Raw genomic sequence first — 9,279 nt, 5'->3', positions numbered from 1 at the left:
CTATTATTATTAGGGCATCAATGAACATGAATGAACAAATAGCTCTATAGTGAGATGTAGAGTCATTTGGGTATGTGCCCTATAGTTGTATAGCTTGTATAGTTGAGGTAGATCTAGTTTCAGCTTCCTAAGGAACCTACACTGATTTTCACAGTGGCTGTACAAGTTTACACTCTTACCAGTGGGTGAGTGTTTCCCTTAAACCACATCCTCACCAGCATGAGCTGTCTTTTCTTTTATTGACCTTGGCCATTCTGATTTGGGTAAGATGCTACCACAAACTGCTTTTAATTTGTAATAATTTGGTTTAAGATGTTGACCATTAAAAGTATTTCTCAGTTATTTGTGTTTCATATTTTGAGAACTCTGTCTGGTTCTATAGCCCTTTTCTGATTTTTGTTTTTGTTTTTGTTTTTGTTTTTGTTTTTTTGAGGCAAGGTTTCTCTGTGTAGTCCTGACTTTCCTGGAACTCACTCTGTAGACCAGACTGGCCTCAAACTCACAGACATCCACCTGCCTCTGCCTCCCAAGTGCTGGGATTAAAGGTGTGTACCACCAGCATACAGCCCTTCTCTGACTTTCTAATTGAAATTTTTTCATACAATATATTTGATCACCTTCTAGTCCAGGCCCAGTTCCTCAGTAACAGCTCAGTCCTGCTAGAGAAGAGTGAGTGGCCTAGCTCCTTCCAGGACTCTTATCTTTGGGGCATGACATAACTCAAGGTTCGAAAACAGAGAAAAATCTCCAGATACCTACAGGATTAATTTATTCAAAGAAGAGAATGAAGTCTTATGAAGAGAATGAAGGAACAGCCTAGAACACACCAAAGGCAAATGAAGGCCATCCATCAGAAGATCCACCACAACAGGCAGGAGGAAATCTTCAGGCTTCTGGAGAAAGGGGGTGGGGGGTGGGGGGTGGGAAGAAGCAGCTGGAAGCTTTAGAGAAGAGCTTGCTCAACCAGGCCCAGAACCTAAAGAGGATACTCCCACAAGGCATCTGGACCTTGAAGAAGTGATAAGAGGAGTAGATGAGGCAAGAGATAAAAAAGAGTAAGGAACAAGTTTGTGATGATGCATTAGAAGCAAAGACATTGCCAAAGCCGGCCTTACCCTGTGAGCTTCAGGTCTTGAAATCTTTTCTTCTCTAAGATTGAAGTCTTGCAGCTGCTTTCTTTCTCTTAGCATTTCATAATATACCTTTGAACTTCATCTTACTTCTAACTACCTGGAGGTATTTTCTTTAGGTAGTTTTGCTATTATCAGCATCTCATTGGATTTTGGATTTTGACCCATTTTCCACGTTTGTTTTTCAGTTGGAAAGTTTTACACTTATGTATGGAAATGTGTTCATTTCATATTACACAGTTAAAAGTCAAATTAAAAAGCAGCATATTTAGTATTAGCTCACATATATAGGAAAATTCCTAATTATGTGTGTACATGTATAATTATACACATCTCAAAAAACTTAACAGTGCTTATTTTTGTATGGTATGTTTTAATTTTGCTTTTGCTTTTGCTTATGTGTATTTTTAATGAGTATGTGTCTCACAAAAAACATCAGATTTTTTAATAAGTGGAAGTTCATTAAAATTAATTTATAAACCAGCTTGTAGAGGCAATAAAGGCACTCTTGATGAAGAACTATAAAAAAGGATTGTAAACCTGGAATTGCCTCTGGATTTCTTAGACAGAGGACTAAAACTGGCAATCATTATAGATATTTGATCATCTTTCCTCTCCCCCTCAGTTTCTCCCAGAAACTTCCTTCCCATCTCCCTACCCACCAAACTTCATACTCTTTTCTCAAGACAAAAGAAGGAAGGAAAGAGAGAGACAGAGAGAGAGAGAGAGAGAGAGAGAGAGAAACAAACAAAAACCCTCAAAGACAAAATGAAAATCAAAACAAGCAAAGTAACAATAAGACAAAAAAGCCAAAACAAAGCAAAATTAAACAAAAAATTCACAAAAATACCATTAAGTTCATTTTGGTTTTGCCAACTACTTTTGGGTACCCAGTCTATCCTGGAGTATGCTTGATATACATAGTGACTTTCTATTGGAAAAATAAGAATTTCCTTTTGCCAGGTATCAAATTGCATATAGCTTCTTGGTTAGGGGCAGGACCCCATGTCCATTTCCCCCTCTCAGTGCTGGGACCCCATCTGGCTTGAACCTGTACAAGTCTTGTGCATGCTGCCACAGTCTCTGTGAGTTCATATGTGCATCAGTCCTGTTGTATCTGACAGACACTGTTTCCCTGGAGAGATTCACTACCTCTGCTTCTTAAAATCTTTCCACATCCTCTTCCTCATGATCCTTGAGATGATGGCTTTGATAAAGACATCTCATTTAGTACTGAGGGCTTCAAAGTCTCTTACCCTCTGCACATTGTTCAGTTGCAAGTCTCTGTGTTCATTCCAATATACTGCAAGATGTTTCTCTGATGAGGGCTGAGTGAGGCACTATCTATAGGTATAACAGTATATAATCAGGAAGTTCACATGAGAACAGGAAGAAGCAAAGTGCTAGAGAGGTCCCCAGAAATCCACAATGATACATCCACTGTAGACTACTGGCAATGGTCGAGAGAAAGCCTGATCTGACCTAGTCTGGTGATCAGATGGCCAAACACCCTAACTGTCGAGCTGGAACTCTCATCCAATAACTGATGGAAGTGGATGCAGAGATCCTCAGCCAGGCCCCAGGTGGAGCTGCAGGTGTCCAATTGTCGAGAAAGAGGAGGGACTGAAAGAGTGTGAATTGTTGAGACCAAGATTGGAAAAAGCACAGGGACAAATAGCCAAACTAATGGAAACACATGAATTATGAACCAAAAGCTGTGGAGCTCCCAGCTGGATCAGGCCCTCTGGATAAGTGAGACAATTGAATAGCTTGAACTGTTTGGGAGGCACCCAGGCAGTGGGACCTGGATCTGTCCTTAGTGCATGAGCTGGCTGTTTGGAACCTGGGGCTTACACAGGGACACTTTGCTCAGCCTGGAAGGAGGGGACTGGACCTGCCTGTATGAATCCACCAGGTTTAAATGAATCCCCAGGGGAGTCTTGTCCCTGGAGGAGATGTGAATGGAGGGGAGGTTATGAGGGGAGGTGGGGAGGGAGCGGGAGGGGGTAGGACAGGGGAACCTATGGCTGATATGTAAAATTAAAACACAAATATGATTTTAAAAAAATTAAAAAAGAAAAAAATAATAATCAGGAAGTTATTTTTATTTCTGTGTTCCTTTAGCACAATGGTTCTCAACCTGTGGGTTGCAACCCCTTTGGGGATCAAACAACCCTTTCACATGATTTGCATATCAGATATTTACATTATGATTCATCATATCATACAGTTATGAAGTAGCAACAAAAATAATTTTATGGTTGGAGGTCACCACAACTTAAGGAACTAAATTAAAGTGTCACAGCATTAGGAAGGCTGAGAATCATTGCTTTAGCAAAATAAGAGTATTAGGTTTTCCACTAGGTCCATGAACTATTCTCGTCTCTGGTTCTTGGCCACTTTACCATTGTCAGGTATGGGTTCCCTCTCATGGAGTGGTCCATAAGTCCAATGAAAACGTGGTTTGTTGCTCCCATAATATTGGTGCCATTAGCTGGGCAGTGGTGGCACATGCCTTAAATCCTAGCATTTGGGATGCAGAGGCAGTCGGATCTCTGAGTTTGAGGTCTACAGAGTGAGTTCCAGGACAACCTGGGTGACACAGAGAAACCCTGTCTTGAAATACCAAAAAAAAAAAAAAAAAAATTGTGTCACTGTTGCACCAATGGGATAGCTTACAGGCAGGTCACTGTTGGGTCACAGAGTATTTAGATGGGAGATATTAATGATTGCCTTTCTCTTCCAGCAGCATCAGAGTACCTTCGAGTAGCATGAAAACTAGTCAGCAGGGGTGAGTTTGACAGCCATAGGGTTGCTCTTGCTCAGAGTTGCCTGATAAACTCCCTTCAGCAGAGAACACAACTGTTCTATTACCCCTACTTTCTAGGCTTTAAGGAGGACCCAGGACACAAGCCCTGTGATCTTTGTGAGTATAACCTTGTTCCTATATTACTATATGCCACATTGGATTTGCCCTACGTTTGTTATGTATTGGGTCATCTGATTGGCCTCAGGGTCTTAGGTTAGATCTAGCATGAGGAATGTCATTCTATATAGTAACTCATAGGAATTACGCTTAGTGTTAGACTTTAGAGCTGTTCTAATTGTTATGAGTTACAATTTTCTCCATTTTTAAGAGATTTCCTGGCAACCTTTTCTTAGGATATGTTTAATGGATTGGTCAGTCCTTTCACTTTTGCCTGAGGATAGTGTCCTTTAAGCTGATTGCAGATAAAATTTGCCCGTAGGGCCCTCTATCTAGAGTCTGTTACCTGTGATGTAAAGGATGGTTTGTTGTCTCTATGTAATGGACTGAGGAGACCAAACCTTAGGATAATTTTCTTTAGCACATTCTCTGCCACTTTTGTGGCCTTTTCCATTCAAATAGGAAAAGCTTCTTTCCAGACAATGAAAGTACAAACACCAACAGATTTTTGAAGCTGGCGCAGGTGGCATGTGAATAAAGGGTATTTGTCAGTTTTTCCCTGGATAAGTACATCTCCTCTGGGTCTATAGAAGTAGTAGTGGAGAATTAAGATAGCCAGAATTCTTATGTACACAGAGACTCCAGGCCTGACATACAATGTTCACTCTAGCAACTAGTCTTTGTCCTACTACGGTGGCATCTTTCCTCAAATGGAATGAATCATGTATTGCCTTAATTACTTTCCACTATAGGACTTTGGATAATAATACTTTATTTCCACATGAACCTATGAAACTATTTTACTGCTCTAAACCTTCTTGCTTCTTGGTCATATACTTTGGCTGTACCACATCTGTGATGGCTAATGTCAGTTAACAACTTGATACACACAGGAAGAGGGAACCTCAATTGAAGAAATGCCTCCATCAGATCGGCCTGTGAGTATGTCTGTGGGACATTTTCTGGGTTGTTGATTGATATAGGAGGGTCCATTCTACTGTGGGTAGTACATCTTCAGACAGGGGGCCCTGGAATGTTTAAGGAAGGTAGCTGAACAAGCAAGAGGAAGCAAGCCAGTGAGCAGTGTTCCTCTGAAGATTCTGCTTTAATGCCTGCCTCCAGGTCCCTACCTTGTGTAGCAGGAAACTTAAAAGTTCTTATTAATAAAATCAAACCTGAGGCCAGTTATTGGGGTGAATGCTGGAAGATCAGAGAAGCAAAACAAGCCACAGCCACTTCACCTCGCCAGTTCCTCAGCTGATCCTGTTTCCTCAGACTGGAAGCCTCTGTGTCCTCATCCAAATTAATCTCAACTGAACTGTGCTGCTCAAAGCCTAAAAGCTTAACCATCCAAAAGCTTCTGGTTTCCGGTCTTCATGCCTTATATATCTTTCTGCTTCCTGCCATCACTCCCTGGGATTAAAGGCTCACTTCTTGGGATTAAAGGCATGTGTCACCATGCCTGGCTGTTTCCAATGTGGTATTAAACTCACAGAGATCCAGAGGGATTTCTGCCTCTGGAATGCTGGGATTAAAGGTGCGAGTGCCACCATTTTCTAGCCTCTGTGTCTAGTGACTGTTCTGTTCTTTGACCCCAGATAAATTTATTAGGGTACACAATATTTGGGGGAACAAAATACCATCACAACCTTGAATTCCTGCCTTGGCCTCCCTTGATGGTGGACTGTAACCTGTAAGCCAATAATCCTCTCTCTCTTGGTACTTTGGTCCTGATGGTTTTATCAGCAACAGAAAACTTAACTAGGATGCTGTATCTTTAGTTGTCGGATAGAACTGCAAGTTTACATAAAGAAGATGACACAAAAATTACACTCAGATGAGCCTTATTAGGAGAAAGAGCCTGGTGATCCTGGGCAACCAAATGCAGGCCTTCAAGTGGGAGAGATAGCATCCTACTATAAGCAGCATGATAATGCCTTGAAATGGGGGCCTTCAATTCCAGAAACAAAGGAGACCTAATGATACTTAGATATCTTGGGGGTTGAGTGGTTAGTTATATACCACATGATATAACCTGGCCTAATCTATGTTTCAAGAGTCACAAGGCAGGACTGGAACCATAGTTCCAAGTTGTCTTGGTGCTGGTCAGCTGGAGCCAGTGGAGGCTAAACTTGAATTTCTTTTCATCAAAGTCTGAATATTCTAACAGACACAGTAGACACCTATCAATTCTTTTTCCTAAGGGTTCAACTGCAGAGGGTGTGTGTAGCCTGATTTCTGGGAGGGGAAAAGTAATAGTCTATGATATAAAACTAATAGCTTTGTTGTGCCCAGGTTGCGGGACTCCCAAGCAAGACCACCACAGAGCCGATATCCAATGCAAAACACACAGGGGTTTATTAATAACAAGCAAGCCCAGGCTTGGTCTGCATCCAACACTCAACACAGCAGGTAGAGGAGGATGGCCCTGAGCTCTCAGAGTAAGGGGTTTTTTAAGAGAAAATGGGTGGTACAAGCGTTGGCATTACATGATTGGGTGAGGGTATGTAACCTTTGAATTTACTGCTTAGGGGTTACAGTTATCCTTTTTGGGCAGGCCTGGACAAGTCCTAGGCTTTGTCCTTGAACTACCATGAGGGCTGGCTGGCCTTACACGTTCACTTTGACCCATGCACATAGCTCTAAGTTGGTGAGGGGTCCCAGACAGTAAACAGCTGACTGAACCTTGAGGGGTCAGAGTACGTGCAGAAAGGGAGCTACTGCAAGGACTAGGTCTTTTGTTCATGGCCCTCCCAGAAACTGCTTGCTCAAGTCTCAGAAAACTGAAATTGAGGCCTGATCTCTGAAAGAAGACTGACAGCCTGTTAAGGCATCTGCTTGGTCCTTTCAGCTTGTTTGTTTATAATTCATACCCTTTCTATTAAGGATTTTTTTCTGATGATGGGATTAAACTCATGGACGTACACATGGGAAGAAAGTTCTCTCCTACTGTGTGATACCCTTGACTCTTTAAAATGCATTTTTACATGGTGCGTGCCTGCCTGCGTGCGTGCGTGAGTGCGTGCGTGCGTGCGTGTGTGTGTGTGTGTGTGTGTGTGTGTGTGTGTATTCAGTACCAAGATTAGACCACAAAGGTACCACTGAACTCACTACTGACTGAAAATTCTTGAGAGATGAAGTCAATGAGAGTTGGAATTTGATGACATAAATTCTTAGAACTATAAAGCAGGCCAAGAGTTCACAGCTGAGTGGTGCCTCTGTCAGCCCCACTGGCACAGCCAACACAAGTTGTGCCACACTGCTGGCAACCATTTAACTTGAAAATAGCATCATTGGTTATTACAGGTTCTTTTTTGTACACTTTTTTGTATACTTTAATTAATATGGCTATATCCACATATACATACATATTTATTTATATCAAAATTTACTGCTTACTATTTTAAGTGTACAGTTACATACCAGGAGGAACATTCAATGTGTGGGTTTGTTGCTACAGTCCATCTTCCCTAACTGAAATACTGTCCTCATAAAATGTCATCTCCCCTTTCTCATGGTCCTGGACCCCGAGAAATCACCATTCTGCTTTCTCTGCCTCTGGAACTGGCTGTCCAATGGACCTACTTAATGGAATCAGTAGTAACTTGCTCTCTGTGACTTGCTTATTCACTTAATGTAATGTCAACAAATTTCATCCATTTTGCCTCCTGTGAAAGTTTCTCTCCCTCAAAGGACTCTTTATATGGCATCTCACCATCTGTACATTTCACCCCTAATTTATCAGTGTTAGAGTTTGGATGTGACCTGTTTGTGCAAAGGAACCTTTGTGGGGTATCCACCAGAGAAGACTGCTCAGACATGGGTTTAAGCCAATAGAAAGTCTTTATTAGCTGGCCAGCAACTACAATGAGTGTAATGGATCCTGGTGTAGCCCTGAGCCTTTCTTGAGGTGAGCTCTTGAGCACAAAAACAATATCATGAGTTGACATACTTCAGTTAACAAGAACAGTTAGCCAGAAGCAGTACCACAGAAGTCAAAAAGTGAAGTGAGTCCATTTAGAGACTTTCCCAGAACTGTGGACTCTGGTGGATTAAGTCTTTGTTTTAGTTTTCTCAGATGCTGCTGTCTACATACTAAGTTTTATGCCTGAATGATACTTCCATCATGAAGTCAGTTTGGCTAAAGTCTGGGAGCCTGTTACAGAACCAAGTATTAAATCATTGTTCCCTAAGTGATGGTGATATTTTGGGAGGTTCTGGACACTTAAGGAAATGGTATATATCTGGAGGAAGTAGATACCAGTGTGTATGCCTTTAAAGATGTTTACCTTGTCAGAGTCCTTTTCTTTCCTTCCTATCCATCATGAAGTGAGGAGCCTCTGCCTCCTACATACACAGCAGTATCTATCTAACTATCTCACTACATGTGTGAATCAACAAAGCCAATAACTACAAACTCAGATCTCTGAAGCTGAACCATATTGAATCATTCAGGCTCCTCTTAAGATGTTCTCTCAGTCAGGTATTTTAGTCAGGAATGTTGAATATGGAAGAAAAAAAAAACAGAAACACTTTTAGTTATGATGGTTTCACTTCTGTTTTTCAACATGCAGGGCGTGTCCCTTCTACTGTTTGTCTATGATCTACTTTCATTCTCTTGTTTTTCTTGCCTGCCTGAGTGTGAACATAGCTGCTGCCACATTTAATTCTTTGGAATGTTTGGCAGGAAAGTGGCTTGGAATGCATAGCTGGCTGGTTGACTCTGCTGGTATTAGTTGAGCACAAAATGATTTCCATGATGGGAGCTTTTACTCCAGGGACAGTCTGCATTAGCTCACCTGACAAATTCCAGGGACCTGAGTCAGCCCAAGAATTTAATGCAAGTGTTTGTTTTAAGTTTTTTCTAAGCACTGTTTTTTAGGAATACATGATACTAGCCATATGTAGGCAGGCATAGGCAAGAGGAATACCATTTCAAGTCCATCCATTCTAGGCTACATAGTGAATTTGAGGCCAGTGTGGTCTATGTGAAAAGAGTTTTTGAGAGAGGAGAGGAGAGAAGAGGAGAGGTGAGGAGAGAGGAGGAGAGGGGAGAGGAGGGGAGAGAACAACAAACTAGAATGCCTTCTGGACTACCTAGGGATTTCAATGCCAACTGTGGTACATTAGCCATACCCTATGTATTAGTTAGGGCTCTCTAGAGGAACAAAACTGATAGACTATATGTACCTATATTGATTTATCAGACTGACTTACACAATG

General features: G+C 41.6%; 1 pseudogene; it reads left to right on the top strand.

The window, feature by feature from the left end:
- The first annotated feature begins 784 nt into the window (after positions 1-784).
- Positions 785-1,136, top strand: LOC118574813 (annotated as a pseudogene).
- Positions 1,137-9,279: the final 8,143 nt, after the last annotated feature.

Source organism: Onychomys torridus, chromosome X (genome assembly GCF_903995425.1).
Source record: "Onychomys torridus chromosome X, mOncTor1.1, whole genome shotgun sequence".
Taxonomy (NCBI): Eukaryota; Metazoa; Chordata; class Mammalia; order Rodentia; family Cricetidae; genus Onychomys; species Onychomys torridus.
Note: the sequence above shows the minus strand (reverse complement) of the source record. Positions and strands in the feature narration are given on the sequence as shown.